This window comes from Pleurodeles waltl, chromosome 3_1, assembly GCF_031143425.1.
Source record: "Pleurodeles waltl isolate 20211129_DDA chromosome 3_1, aPleWal1.hap1.20221129, whole genome shotgun sequence".
Lineage (NCBI taxonomy): Eukaryota > Metazoa > Chordata > Amphibia > Caudata > Salamandridae > Pleurodeles > Pleurodeles waltl.
In genome coordinates this window covers 1,456,284,742-1,456,301,441 of record NC_090440.1, presented here as the reverse complement: position 1 = coordinate 1,456,301,441, position 16,700 = coordinate 1,456,284,742, and the positions used below count along the sequence as shown (strand labels likewise).

General features: G+C 44.0%; 1 protein-coding gene across 5 annotated transcripts in view; it reads right to left on the bottom strand.

Annotated features, from left to right (window-relative positions):
• Positions 1–16,700, bottom strand: part of LOC138285295 (proto-oncogene tyrosine-protein kinase Yrk-like) — a 228,797-nt gene that overhangs the window by 42,223 nt on the left and 169,874 nt on the right. The window lies entirely within an intron of this gene.

Genomic DNA, 16,700 nt, shown 5'->3' with positions numbered 1-16,700 from the left:
ACTAGGGACTTATTAGTAAATCAAATATGACAGTTATGGACAATAAATCACCAATACAATTTAGAGAGGGAGCACTTGCACTTTAGCACTGGTTAGCAGTGGTAAAGTGCCCAGAGTATCAAAACCAGCAAAAACGAATTGCAGCACAGGGTCCAGAAACAGGAGGTCAGAAGCAAAAAGTACAGGGAAATCACTCCAGAACCTGCCAGGTCTAACAAAGACCAACATATCTTATTTACTGAGATCCACGGGTACCTCAAAGTGTCTACAAAGGGTGGGTTAGTTAGCTCACTAGCAATCAGCAATATCGAATTTGCAAACTCTGCTACCCCAGGCATTACTGAAATTTGAAACATGTATTACTAACAAACCGTGTTTTAGAATGTGCAATGTACGGTATGCGAAGCCTTTCAAAAACGTTGAAAGTTTTAGAATTGGTCTTGACATTATGAAAAAAACGACCACGTTTTCAAATTTACTAACATGCTATGTTATGTGCAGACTTCGACATTATGGAATGTTATTGGGTCTATTAGACTGGGTAATATGGATAAACAGAGAGTGTTATATCTGGGACACTGTAGCAAATTGAAGATGTGCTAAGAGCACTGTAGATGCTTGGTCAAGTTATGTAATTATAGCTTTATAAAAAAATATAAATGTTGGGTAACTGAACGATTATAGAAATTTTTATTGTGATTAAGAAGGTGATTACAGAATATTACAAAATCTAAATAATCAGGAATTATAGAAAGCTGATAAGTGTCTTAAATGACTCGTCGTGGAAACTTGAAACATGTTGTAAGAGGTCACTACAGATGGTGTTTGTAACACCCATGGGCCCCAGGGCGCCATCAAATCAGGTGCTAATCATAGTTCCCCATTCAAAGATGGCTTCCAACAAAAAGCTGACCAAAGATTGTGCCACCAAGATTATTGTAATCACCACACCGATCATCGAAAACATTATATTCATGCCTTCACGACTAACACCGTGGAAATGGCACTAACAAAGCCAGTCAATTATGGCAGCTCCAGATGAAAGCTGATTATGGAGATGTGATTTAACTACTACCAAAGGAATTTAAGTGAAAACGGACATCTCTTCAGTATCAAGACAGACACTCTCATCACAAGACATTCGCCCAATCAACCAGAAGGACGTATCAAACGTGCTGACACACCGACACAGCCAGGCTGCATCCAGCTCTCCAAAGTCTGTTGCTAAGGGAGACCAGAATGTATTCCTGTCATGGCAGTGTAGCTACATTACTGCCGCCTACAGGGCCACAAAGGATGGCTGGGCTCTTCACTGCCACAAAGACACACCTGTACCCTGACACGGAATCTTATGTAGACTTATATTTTTAATCATAACAATTAACCCTTCTGCTAAGATGAAATTGCATTAGCAGCAAAAGAGGAGAGCCATTTTGTTTGGGTTTAACGAATACGACATCACACGGCCGTTTAGCACAATTAGGCGCATCTAAGAAGTAACCAGATCCTAATGAGTACCTTACACGTGCACTACTAGCATGTCCCTCGATTAGTAGTAGGTAGAATGAGTAGTATAGGGAAATTAGAATGCTACACTGTTTAAAGTTCCAATGCGTCGATTCTCACAAGTTCGCCAGTCTTGAACTCTCTTGCCGACAGTCAAATAACTCCTGTCGGACGGCCTGGTGACAGCAAATCATTAAAACTAGAACTGGAGGCGATCCTTAGGGAAACACTTCGAAGATCACGGGACCTAACCAGTCTAGCTGAAATGGCAGTGCGTGCAATTAATGTTGTTTTCAAGTGCCTTGGTCCTCATATTTTCATATGTAGACGTGGGCGTTTGAGCGCATGTGTATAAGTGTATATACACAGAGACCCATATGAATAAAAATCACACACGCACGCAGGCTAGGGCTAGTGGGTAGTGGAGGAGGAGCTGAGAATCCAAATGCCCATGATCAGAGCAGAGTTTCTAATCCGGTGACGGTCACACGTTCTAATTAAGCAAAGTCACACTGAAAAAAGAAACCAAGGGGACATGTCTCCATGAACTATCTCCACGTGGTCCATGGGCCTTTCCTACTGGAGCAGATAAAGATGCTGAGGATGACAATGTATCCAGGGCCGGATGCTGTAGGCAAATGTGGCAGTAAACTCCCTCTCGTCGCTAGTCCTTTATGCTGCTGCAAAGCAACGCGCGACACCACCTTACCACAGCCTTTGTGGTCGTTGCGTCGGCCATATTGTAGACGGAAACACCTAGACGTTCGGAGATTAATATGCAGCTTTTACTGACGAATGAGTGAAAGAGTGCGAAGGAGAGACGAAGGATAGTGTCCCGTGCCCCGGGGGTCATGGCTGCTCTCCACCGACCTGTCAATCCGATTAGACAGTGCACACATCAGGTGTCCACCCCTAATGTGCCATGACGGATCAGTACCTCTGCAGCCCCCGGGGATGGGGGGGGGGGGGGAGGGGAGGCATTCTCCCAGCAGAGCCAGGAGGAGGTCCCCCCTGTCGGTAACAGCAGTGAAGTATAAAGGATGGTGGGGGGGGGGGGGGGGGGGGGGGGGGGAGAGTTAGGGGGGTCAGAAGGTCCAAGAACGAGGGCTCGCGTGCGCACTCCTGGGGTCTTCTAATGCACAGTGACAGAGCTCGGCACAGACACCTGCCAGGGGGGAGAAAAGAGATTGAAACTGCTAGGCAGAGGGAAAAAGAGAGGGAGGCTTAGGAAAAGAGAGAGGCGAGAGGAAGAGAACTAAGCAATTCAGTGAGACACAACGAAAAAGAATAAACAGACACATGACAGCTAGAGGAGGAGGGAGAGAGATGAAGGGACACAGAAATACCGGCAGAGCGAGTGAGACAGGTGAAAAGAGAGACAAAAAGGGAGGAAAGGAGAGAGAAGAAAGCGAGAGAGAGGCAGAGTGTGAGGCGGAGAGATGAGAGGAATCAAAAGCTGCGTGTAAAGTAAAGGGGCCATTGAAAGAAGAGACAAAGAGAAGGAGAGGAAAGGAGAAGGAAAACAGGTGAGAGTGGAATGAATGAAGCAAGAAGGCCTGTCAGAACAGAGAGCACATCAAATGAGAAGAGAAAAATGGGAATCAGGATTGAGGGGAAGGGAGGTACAAAAGAGCGAGGGTAGAGGTGAACGTGCAGAATGTGTCCAAAAAACGAGGAAACTGGCTTTTTTAGGGCAATTGACTGTACCATGCGCAGATTATACTAATGTTTCAGACTCAGGCATACAGAGCTAAACAAAGATCTGGGGGGGGTGGGTGGAAGTTTACCAAGAGTTGCATGGGCTTTAAAATGTTAAGCCAGTCGACACCATGCTGTGCCTACCTCAGTGCAACGGGAATGTCCCCGCACAGTCTTTAATAAATACCCTTTGTGGATGTTTAAAGCTCAAGCAGCAGAAGCAGCCGGTAGACTACAATATTTTATCTGTGCAGCAAAGTTATCCTTCAGAACTCAAAGACCTGGAACTGTCTCTAGAATTATCCAGACTATACAGGTTTGAACCTCCAGCAGCACAGCTATCTAAGAGATGATATAGATTTTACAGCATCAGGACTCAGACAGAAAAACTATATCCACACACATATCTCAAAGAGCGGGTCTGTCCATTAGAACACCGAGGTATATGGTCTTAAGCAGCAGAGCTATCCTTTCAGGTTCCAAAGGTTGTCCAGGGCTGAGACAGCAGAGTTCTCTCTTCAGATTCGTGAAACCTTCTGGGTCAGGCCTTCTGTGAGATACACAGATATCACATACTCTAGCTGAGACAGCAGTCTAGCACCTTTTGTTATAGGAGTAGTTACGGACATAGGCTTGGCACTGCAGCGCTATCCATACGCTTACACGGGTGCGAAGCACAGCTGAGCAAGAGGGACCTGAAAAAATATAGACTATCAAAACAAAACGCAGTCCTGATGGTTATAGAAATTCTACTGGCTCAAGATTCAGGCACCAGGGCTAAAGCTAAGATTAGATATCCCACTTCCTCAAAAGAACCATTCATAGGCGTGTACAGATCGCACAGGCCCAGGACTCTCACACTAGAGCTCTCTCTCGGTTTATACAATGATTCTGCAGTGTCATGCCTCCGACAGAAGGTATATTCCTGAGCTGACACACACACACACACACACACACACACACACTCACACACTTTGGGGGTCATTTTAACCCTGGAGGTCGGAGACCGCCAGGGCTAAAGTGGCGTCCGTACCGCCAACAGGCTGGCGGTACGGAGACCCATATTTTAACCGCGGCGGTAGCGCCGCGGTCGCACCGCAGGGGCCGGCGGTTTCCCGCCGTTTTAGCCCCAGCGGTGATAATCCGCCAGGGCAGCGCTGCAAGCAGCGCTGCCCTGGGGATTATGACTCCCCTACCGCCAGCCTGTTTCTGGCGGTTTGCACCGCCAGGAAGAGGCTGGCGGTAAGGGGAGTGCAGGGGCCCCCTAACAGGGCCCCGTGCAGCTTTTCACTGTCTGCATAGCAGACAGTGAAAAGTGCGACGGGTGCTACTGCACCCGTCGCACGGCCGCAACACCGCCGGCTCCATTAGGAGCCGGCTCCTGTGTTGCGTCTGCATCCCCGCTGGGCCGGCGGGCGTAAACTAGGTTTGCGCCCGCCGATCCAGCGGGGATGTTGTAATGGGGACAGCGGGGAGTGCGGCCGCATTGGCGGCCGCACGGCGGTTACAGCTTGGCGGGCGGAAGCTTGTAATGACCCCCTTTGTCTCTTAATGGCTAATGCCCCCAGTGGAGCTATCCACGGTGACTCTTCCGTCTGTGTGGCCTGAGGTGGGAGAGCTATTCCTCGGGCAGATAGGTCCTATAAGCCTTTGCACCAGACAGCACAGTTTAGAACAGAAATCTTCAGACTTTTTTTTCCCTCTGAGCTCCCATAAGCAAAATGTTTTAAAGTAGGGCCGCCTCCAAAATGTTGTGGCAAGGACTGGTGGAGCTTGAGAGTCAGGGCTCTGCACAGGTGGCTCAGCTTATGATGTTTCAGGGGACCTTTTTCTGTAGCTCATAATCCATACTACATGTAAGACTTATAAAAGAGCAAATGCATCAAACAAAAACAATGACCAAAAAATATTACTCCCCAGAACTTGGGTACTGTGAGCCCCTCACTCTCCTAGACCCCAATGCAACTCCACCTTCAGCTTTAATAATAGCTGCTGTCCTGAGTTGTAGATTGTCTTCCCTGCCTCTTCCACGCCACTACTCGTCATCACTCTAATCTTGTAACAAGATCTCTGTCCATTTCAGGAAAAACTGAACTCCCAAATATTGCCACTTCCTTTACAGTAAAGGTGTCATGGTACTTAATACGAGCAAGGAAAATGAGACCCCATGCCCCTTTTGACAGTCATAATTGTGGTGCTGTGGGCCCCTCGTACCCATAGGCCACAGTGCTACTGAATCTTCTTCACTGCTGATAGCTACAGCCTTTCAAAGTGGGCTGTCTCCTTTGCAATTTGTTAAAAACATGAGTCATATATCTTGCCTCACCCACCTCAGTGCCATCTATCTGAGGTCCAAATTAAAGTACCCTATCTGCTGCAATTTGTCCCTCCCTTCGGCCATTACTTTAAGTCCTAAAGCATCACTGTCACAGCGGTGTTGCCCTGAGCCCTAATATGATCAAGGAAGCTTAGTGAAACTGCCATAACTGGGAGTTAGTTGCCCCTCACACTCCAGGTCCCCAGTGCCACTGCACCTCCAGCACCAATGATACCTACAGGCAACTCTCCCCTGCCCACTCTACTGGGTCATCGCACCAGGCCCTAAGCAGGCTGTCTTCTCCTTTGTGTAAAAAAGCCTCTTATCTCAAGCCCCGCACCACCTTCAACACTGTTGGTTGTCCCGGTTTGCAGCAAGGTTGACCTGGGTCCTAGTGCGAGCTAGGACAAATGGACCAAAATGCCCAGGTTTATTAGCAAGACAGTAATAAATGGGGTGCAGTGGTCCCTAATACCTCTGCCACCAGTGCCACTGCACCTGCTTCACTAATGGCAATGATGGCCCTTAAAAAAAAGAGCCCCTATATCTTACTCCGTTCCCTGGAACATTTCTCAGAAGAAGCTGTCTGTCCATTTGAAAAATATGTTAGCCCTGACATAACACTCCCTCATCTTGCCCATCTCTTTGATGCTATTTGTGGCTCTCACTCCCTTCCTATTTCTCCTAGGCTATCTCTCTGAGGCCTAGGGGGTCCATACAAACAAGGGCTCTGTACACTGCTGGTCTCCCTGCAACCCACTTGACTCAACTGAAAGGACATGTGTGTGTAAACAGAGCTAGACGAGGGCAAGATCTATTGGGAATGGGATGCCCATGTTTTCTTTAATTTTACAATTACAGTTCCCACAATTTTTGTTAAAAAACACAAATGCCCCTGAAAGGTTAATTCCCATATTAAGATGCCTCTTAGTGCAAGCTAAGGGGGTGGGGTGAAGTTGAGGAGGGACTCCTGCGTTAAGAAGCCAGAGGCAGGGAGCTAAAGAAGCAACACGCCACCAGGATGCCTGCTACCTTGAAAGAAATGGAAATGTGTGCAGTTGTTTAATCAACAAAAGTAAAGGCTGCGTGGGAGTCAGTATACATTTTAATTGATGGTAATATTTAAAGCTTCATGTGACAAAAATGTATTTGTTTCGAGAAGAAATGTAAGGGTGTTATCAACTCAGTTCTGGAGTGTTTTTTTTTATAGAACACTTTCAAAAATATTTGCACCAGGTATAGTCTGAATATGTATTGCTAAAATTTATATTTTGAAAACACTTGTTTTAGCCTAACCTCTAATCCATTTTGCATATATATGTTGAAAGCACTTGTTTGATCTTAAATACTAAATCATTTTGTGGCAGCCTACCTTATACTATGTGTAATTCAATTTAAAAATGATGAATATTCACAGCGCTTTCTGTTACATGCTGGAACCGCATAGTCAGTATCCCCTAATGCTCAACCTAGGACTCATTTTGGTGACTCTGGTCATACAGAGACATCTTCAGTGATAACCAACCAACTAACGTTTCATAATGTAAAATAGTGCATCTCCCACCGATTACTTGAACTTGCATTTATTTTTCACTACAGAGCATTGTGTTCTTTTAAGCAACATATTTGCCTTCACCCCTCTGACACTGAAGATCACGGTTCCTATACTTTGTTATGCATGCAAATTAAGACATTCTGGAAACGTGCGAAATGAAGACATTTGCACTTCCAGGCCATTTTTATTTACAAGGACTGAGTCATATGTAACCGCCAACTCCCACTAATACAACCACAGGCCTGCCCTAACCCTGGGGTGGTGTGCCCCACATTGAGAAGACTTCTGGTTTAGAGATATTTCCAGGGCACACGTCGGTGATGGGGAGGAATAGAAATCAGGAGTACAGAGTCCCTCTCCAACCATTTTTAGATAGGGGACTTCTTTCCCGTTGTCCCTTCCTGGGAGTTGTCACATTTTGCCCCAGCACTGCAGTTGCTTGAATTTATAAACACCCCATGTGTGTAACCTGGCCTGAGAGTGTTTTTAAAACCCTTTTCCCCCAGAAGCATCCCCTTTATTTGTATGAAAGGCTCTGTAAGGGGTAATCTTTGAATCTCTTATCTGAGGAAGAACAGAAAACGTTACACCAACAGCCTGTCTGCAGCCTAACAAACTGCAAATTCACCACGCTATTGTTCTTTGAAGCTAAAGAGTACCAACAGAACACAAACATGCATTACTGCAAGTATGACTTCAAAGGGTATACCCAGCACTCTTTGTTTGCTTTCTAAACACATTTCTGTGCCATTTTTTGCTAAGCGCACACCTTGAATTCATGTTTTTGAAGAACTTAAATACAAATTGGTATGCAGAAAGTGTGTGATTTATAATACAAGAAAGGAAAAATCAGTTTTTCCATTTCTTTGTAATTACTCTGGTCTGTTGTTTTTGTAAAATAAGTCCGTTTCATTTTACATGAGGAATATTTTGAGGGCATAACATTACTTCCTGTGCTGTCACAAATTACATCCCTTCCTGTGATGTCATTGTGTATTCTTAGTCCCCCCCACTATTTTTAGCACTCCTGTGAGAGTATGCATCTGCTAATGCATGCTCTCTAGCTTGCAAGAGGTACTGTGTTGTATAAGGTGCTTGGAACCTGCCCATTGCTTGTCATTCATTGGCTTAAGTGTCACTCTTCTTTAAGGGTTCTTAATAGGCCAGCGCTTGCAATTCCATTTCCTCCTCTTCCGTGTGGGCATGGCCCAACTACTGATTAATTTAGTCTGATTGGGGTCCTTCCACTGTCCATTCACTGCTTCAGGTACTATTTTCTTCCAAGTGCATTTGTACTCAAAGTTTACGGGCAGCTTCCCCCACCTATTTGCTAATGCTTGCTGCATCTGCTCTTTCATGTCTGTGTTCAGTGCTGATTGTTGCAGTTTTATATAGCGCGGACTGGATCCAGAGCACTTAATATGACTACAAGTTAGTTGCACAAGGAGTTTTTTTTTTTTTAGACACAGGCGATTAAGTGATTTGCCCAGGATCACAGGATGTTGAGTGGACGCCAGGACTCAAACCTGGTTCCCCAGTTCCAAAGGCGGCAGCTCTGGCCTTTACACCACCTGATCTCCCCTTTCAGTACCTTTGTTAATGCAACACAAGAACACAGATTCCTCTTTAATAAATTGCATTTGGATTCAACCATTACAGGAAATCCCGCCCCCCCCCTCACTATTTTCCCTCTTGCCAATGCTCGTGGGCCCTGTCTCTGCCTATCTGTTCCATCCTGTCTGTGACGCAATCATCTTTTTTTATTTAATTGCAATTCATCTTGCTCCTAGCCTGTCGTGAGGGTCACAGCTGCAAACAGGCCATTATTATTTGTAAATGAATTTGGGCAAGGATTATCAGAATGCGAGAGTCCACTTTTAAATGTGAAGAATACACGTCGGGCTCGTACCCCAAACACTACATTATACAATGTAATTGCCTATAATAGCTTTATGATGCCTACTCCTCACTAGCATTGGTGCACAGCAGCGGTGCTCCTATTAAACAGGCCTAAAAACATTGACAAAGTCAATAGCTCTCGTAGTCGAGAACTACTGGCTTTGACAATGCTTGTTTTTAGGACTTGTGTCCTGGATATTAAAGAACTCTTCATATATGTCATTTGGGGGTCGCTCATCCTCGTTTGCCCTTTTGCGACCCCTGGCACTGCCTTTGCGACCCCCGGCCTCAGAGGCGGCAAATTTAGAGCCAGAACAAAGGGACAGGTCGTCTTAATTGGACCTCAGTTGGCGCTCCACTCTTTGTTTTCTATCATTTTTTTATTACCCTAATAATGAGTAAAAATATATTATTCAGTATTGGGGTAATACAAATGGGCTACAATTAGCTGGGAATAGGCCCTTCAATGGCAGCTGAGGTAAGGGCAAATCCTTTTAAATGTATGTTGTGTGCGTTCTTGCGAGTGAGAGTGTGTTTATGTGACAGTGTGTGTGTTAGTGGTAATTTGTGTGTGAGTGAAAGTGGAGGTCAAAAGGTGAGCGATGTCACTTCCGCAAACCCTGGCATGTTGGTGTATCGACGTTCATGGAACTCTTGTAAGTGAATTCCATGTCAAACTTTACAACTTGGTTCCTCCCGCCCTGCACGGATATACGCGTCGTATTTTCGTATCTAACCGTATGAACAACCAAAAACACATCGCAGACCGCGCACTTCTCCTGCATAGTGCTTGGTGTTGCCTCTCCCACACGTCTGTGTGGGTCCGAGAAAGCGCTTAATGTGGGCAAGCAGAGACCTCGGCTCATCTGCTCACTGCAGCCCCGATGACTGGCAAATCCCGTGACTGTGAGAACGGCTGTTGTCACGGAGCAGGTGCGTGGTGCCACCTAACGGTCACCACGGTATAACAGCAACCAACCAAAACTAAAAAAAAAACACTTGCAAGATTTTTCTTCATTTTGACTTAAAGATGAATTCTTAGGAATGGAACATAAGGGCATTTTCGCTCCTGGGGATGGAAATAAAATTGTACTCCTGGATGCGAGTGATGGGAAAAACGGAATAGCTTTCCGATTTGGTAAGAGACTGAAAATGCAATATTACAATGTTTTTCCAACCGTGCCCGTAGAAAAAATGTTAGAAAAATGTAGGACGATAAAGGTATTCCAGTGTACTTAATTTTCCGAAGTAGAGCATATTGTAGGTTCGTTTATTGGAATTGCAGGTCTTGCTGCAAAGATCTACTACACCCCAAAATGTTCCGTTTCAAGGTGTAATAGTCGTAGGATGACTCTGGGGTTAACGCATGTGCTAGATAGATCTGTGTGCAATTTCTGGTCATACGTGTGAATCAATTTAAGAATAGCGCAGAACATATCCTGTATATATAGGTTGCAGATTTATTTTTTATTTAAACTAACTCAGTCGGTTGACATTTTTGCTGCAGAGATTCGTAAACTACTTGCAGGTAACATGTTACAAGTCTAGTAAAATAGCTTAGCTAGTTATGCCACTTCCTAAAACAGTTGCATGAATCATCCAAGTCATGATTTAAAACCTTACAGGTTTCAAATGTCTTTCATTAAAGTGAGGTTGGTTAAAATGTTTTTTCATGGTTAATAATACATTTGCATTGTGTGCCATAGCAAATATAATAATTAGAATACTTGAGAAAGGCATACTAACCACTTCTACGATACATATTTAGAAACACATAACATACAAACAGCTAGAGCCTGGGAAAGTTTCTCTCTTAACTTGAGATGCGACACTTTTTGGGGTGCTTTTTTTCTGATGGGCTATTGAGCGAGGCAGTGAGCTGTGTTTCCAGAGAACCTACAACGCCTGCTAGCAGGACACCAAGGACAGAAAAAAATAGCTAGTTTGTGTAGTGAAGCATTTGTAATCGGTCTCCTGGAAAGGGAAACAGAACGCCTTTGAAGTTCTTTACGGCTAGGCACACTGTAATCCGTGGGCACCACTGCCTGTGTTACAATGCCAGCACATGGTACCGGGACAGTTCGGATGTTCCACTTGGGATGGCCCAGAACTCAGTTCTATTCAAGAATAGCTCCTGGAACTGGAAATCAGGCAGTTTGCACTTCACCCCAGTCAATGAACGGTGCAGAGATTAGAGGAAGGCACGATGCAGGATTTTAAATTCCTGGAAAAGACTGTCCACTGCCCCAATGAACAAAGCCATGGGGCTTATGACAGTTTTTTAGAAAGGGCAAACAAGAAACCTGCATAACAAATCTAAATGGAATTCGCCTAGTAAGCCTCATGTGTAGCTTGATTTCCAAAGGAGTAACAGAGTACAAATCTCATGGGATAACTCCTTAAAAAAAAAACAGCGCTACCTTTAACACTACAGATCATCCTATCTTCATCTACACAAAGTCTTGAATGAGATTAACTGGGACTTCGATCTCCTCCTACACCTGAAGGACACATGAGATACCCATCATCTGCAGAATACCCCAGGGCCCCATACTATCCATTCATCTTCAGCCCCAACCCCCACTGGGTTCTACTCATTGATACCAGCATAAAAATTCAACAATATGCCAACAATACACAATCCTATTTGAAAGTGTCCTCCACTCCAGACATTCAACACTTCAAACACTGACTGCATAGCATCCAGACCTCGATGTCCAGCACTTACCTGAAGCTCAACCCCACCAAGATAGAATTCCTTTTCTATGCCAAAAACTACAAGCAAGAAATAGTACAAACCTGGTTCAACAACATGAATCTTGACAGCATTGAACCCCAACTTTCACCATATGCCAAGTCACATGAATTCACCCTGGGCACATCCTCACTCTCAGGGAACACAATAAAGACAGTTTATTGTCTTGTCTCACTTATAAAGAAGATTAATCTGTTCCTTCCGGAAAGCAACTTCAGAACTGCTGTTCAAGAACTTGCACGCTTGCATCTCGATGGTGGAAATGCTATACATCCTCCCAGACACCATGCTGATCCCACTTATTGGCATCTTACACACAGCAGCAAGTGTGATGCAGGGCCTGAAGAAATACGATCACCTCACATCATCTTCTTTCAAATGGTGCTCCACTGGCTCCCCTTGCCAACGCGCATCATATTTAAAACTAGCTGCATCATTTGCAAAGCAATCACAACCTGCATCCCCATCAATTGGACTGACCCGCTCATCATCTCTTGTGGCTCTCTTCACACCTGTAGTCAGGACATCATTAGGATTTAGACACAAAAAAGTGTAAAAAACAAACAAACAAGGCAATGGTTTTCTATGCACCAGGGATCTGGAACAACATGCCAGTATCATCCAGGGCCACGTCAACCCCAAATAATTTACTAACTGTATCATGTGCAGCACTTCACTGCATTTGCTTAGGCTTGAGGTATTCATATAACAAATACAGACCTACCCAACTCCCTCGAATTCATCTCTAATGAAGATGATGTCTTAACCTCATCGTTCATCAGAGCTCTCTCTGGAGAAGCTTTATCAATCTTACTCGCCATTGTCAAAGCCATTCTCACTCAAAGCATTTTCACAGATATTCTCAAAACTGACCAAATCCTCACACTCCTAAAGAAACATACACCAGACCCTAAGGACATCGCCAGCTACCGGCCCATCACTTATCTTACTCTTTATTGGCATGGTCATTGGAAAATTAGCCTACACCCAACTTCAAGATCACATCAATGCCAACCATCTCCTATACAACTACTAATCTGGTTTAAGATTATGATGCAGCACAAATACAGCTACCTTACACATCGTAGATGACACACTCCTGCCCACAGAACAAGATGACACCTGCCTCCTGATACTGCTGAACCTCTCAGTTAGCTTTGCAACCATCGACCATCCCACCTTCAACCATGCCCTTTAGTCTTGAATGAGATTAAATGACATTGCCATTTAGTGGATCTCTTCCTACCTTTCCAACCAACACCTGTTTGTTCACATTGGCACCTCCAGATCCCAAAAGGTCCCTGTCACCTGAGAAGTCCCCAAGGCTTACATACAGTCTCCCCTCACATTCAAACTCTACATGGAGACCATTAGGGCTCTGCTCACCAAAAACAACATCAAGGTTTACCAATATGTCAATGACACAGAACTCTACTTGAAAGTCTCCTCTGCTTCAGGCATTCAGTACCTCCAAAGCTGCTAACCTAGAGGTGCATGAGCCACAGAAAGATTGAGCCAAGCCCGAGTCAGAACCCTTACAGTGGCTCAGCTTGAAGCCCTCTTTGAACCTCAAGTCCAAATAAGCCAAACGTTCACGGGAGAAGATGTGGCCTAGTGGTTACAGCTGCCTACCATGTAGCATGGGAAACCAGATTCAAATCACAGCCTTGGCTCACCACTTTGTGTATCCCAGTAAATCTCTATGTGGCAAAAAAAAACTATAATGTAAGTGTCTGTTGTGAAACAGTTTTATGTCCTTAGGCAAAGATCGTGCTATGTAAAACTGCCAAAATAAAATGTAGATGCAGCCTATGATGTAAGCACAAACAACATTCTCCAAGAGTTAATGACAAAGCATCAACCTTTGATGTCAGAAAGTGATACCCATATAGTGGCTGAATTGCAGTGTGGGGCTGTTAACTTTAGGATTAATCCCAGCTTCACCAAATTATGTGATCCTACACACTTTATTTCATCTACATCTACTCACGGGTGAGTAGTGCGCTTTACAAATCCCTGATTGATTGATCTAGCCTCCTTTCTATTCATTATCACATATGAGCATATCTTCAAAGACATGAATTCAAGGTGTGCGCTTAGCAAAAGAGCTCTCTTGTGCTTGATTTAACAGTTTATAATGTTTCTTCATCTATAACAAGAATCTTGACCACATAAAGGATACTCATAACTAGAGACTTGCCTCTTCATTCACTAACAGTATAGTCTATATGACAGGAATGTTTCTCAGTGTATGTTTAAAAACCACTTTTTAAGAAATGGTATGCAGAGATATAATGTGACGAACTAAGTTTAAACGTTTACGTGTGCTAAAAAATATGTTTTTTTAAAATTATTTTAGACACTTTATCATTTTGTACCATGATGTTTGTTGCATAATTTTACATGGCAAATATTTTCAAGACTCAGCTTGAGCACAAGTCCTTAGAGCCAGAGCCGGCCTTTGGCTCGGCTCTTCCTGTTAAACTGTTGACCTGCCCACTTTTACTTGCATCTTATCCAGACCTGTAGTCCAGCACTCACCTGAAGCTGAACCCTGACAAGACAGAATTCCTACTATTTGCCAAGAACAACACACAACATACTGTACAGACCTGTTAAATGACACAAATGTTTTACTGCTTCAAACACCACCTTTCACCCAGTGCCAAAGCCTGGGCCTAAACTTCACCCTCAAAAAACACACTGCCAAAAACACCAAAGATGGCATGGTACCAGAAATATAATCATATCACCCCACCCTGATGGAATTCCCTGTGGTCTACTTGCTGGACCCGCAACATCTTCAAAACCAGCCACATCATATATAAAACCATCAGAGCCTGCATGCTGCCAATCTGGCTGACAAGCTCACCATTTTTGGTGGCTCTCGTTACACATGTAGTCAAGACATAATGAGACTGGAAAGAGAGATGTGTACAAAAAAGACAAAAGACTCCTTTTTCATCTATACACCCAGGATTTGGAACATCAGTCCTATCCATCAGGACAGGCCCAAACCAGGAAGGAGTTGCACTTCTTTATTTAAAGAACACTGCCGGAAAGGTTCACTTTAGCTCACAGAACCCAGCTACTTCTCCTTTGGCTAGGTTTCTGCTACATAAATATAAAACACATCCCTATATACATAAAAGCAATGGCTCATAATGCACATGTTCAGACTACAGGAAGTAGATTCTTATAGTAACAAATCTTTCAGATGCACAGTCTCATGTCACAGGCAGCGTAGCTATCCCTGGATTTGCAAAGATTTCATAGCCGCCAGGCAAACTTTGAGGCTGGATATGATCACACAGGCTCTGGAGTGGATTTAGCTTCCAGGATACACACAGGTACCACTAGCTGCTCATCAATGACCAGAGCAACCTCCTCAAGATACACTGCTGTCACAAGCACAGGCCGCAGAGCTGTCCTTCAGTTTGCAAAGGATCAAACTTCAGACAGCAGAGTCTAAGGAATATCCCGAGTGTTATACAGAACTCACAGACTCAGGCCTCAGACGCTGGCTTTCATTTTGCATAGATTTTGCATGCTCATGCCTTAGACTACACTGATATCCCCTTAGCTAATACTTATTTCACAGGCACGAGACAGCAGAAACATGTCAAAAGGCACAGCTCTGTCAATGGCCTTTGGCATGGTGGGCTACTACATCTAATTACAGCATTTGTCCACTGTATAAAGTATCTTGCAAGACACCGTTGAGTGGTTTCAATCTCTCCCTGGGAACCGGTGACAGCAAGTTGCATTCCGATCCTTTATACTCAAAATCATGGTGCATGGCTGTTGGTGCCCTCTTTACCTGTCCCCCAACTCACTTTCCAGACTATTTTAACATCGGTGCTGTCTTTTCATCCTCTTTTGATGAACTCACACTTCGGTTCAATCATATGCTAATTATATTTAAGTTTACATTAATTATCTGGCAGACCAATCTCCATGTAAAGTTATGAAGCAGGTTTTAGCTGACCATCAGTCTTAGATGACCACCAACCTTCTCAAAGCAAGAGCTCGAAAATGGAATTCATCATTTTGAAATATTAATAGTAAGGCCTTGAACATCTGCTCTAACTTGCAAGCCTACAGCTGGGAGCAGAGAAGGCTAGGAACCCGGAGGCACCAGATGCTGGCTCCACCTTTTTTCTTTAAGTTATGGTAGTGGTCATATGTTGGTTCCATTACCTCTACAGAATAAAATCTAGTCTCCGCCATCTCACAGAATAAAATCTAGTCTCCGCCATCTCACAGAATAAAATCTAGTCTCCGCCATCTCACAGAATAAACTCTAGTCTCCGCCATCTCACAGAATAAAATCAGGCTTTGATGGTGGAGGATATGATAATTTCCTGCTTGAATTACTGGCCACCCTATAGGGAAGGCTACCAAAGACTTTAATCCTTTAATTCTACAGTTCAGACTCTAATAGGGCTCAGATGAAGGGATCATGTTTTACCTGCCTGGAAACCCCGTTATTGGTTTCCAAAGCCAATTGCATCTGGTTCCAGGTACTTTTCTTAAGATATAAATGTTTAAACAACCTAACACTAGTGTTGGTTAATGAATTTATCAGTTGTGGTGGACCACCATCCATCCTAATTAATAATTCACTTTCTAACAGTAAATTCAACCTCATCACCAGAGATGACTCAATTTCTGTTTATTTCCCCCTATATTGAACTCACATCCACTGGATTTCAGACTCTTGCCCTTCTATGCCATTAAAAACGGGTGTCAGTGTTAATCTAGGTGTAATTTAAGGCAAGTAGGGTAGTGAGTGCTGTGGAAGTGATGTTAGTCTGAAGTTAAACAAATCATACATACTTGGGAATCCGCCAGCTATGTTATTAGTATACTACCCAGTCCTCAGATTACAAATAATAGAGTAATCTCTTGGGTGACGTGGATCTTAGAAGTTTAGGCTTTAGACAGCAGAAGTATCTCTCGGGTTACTT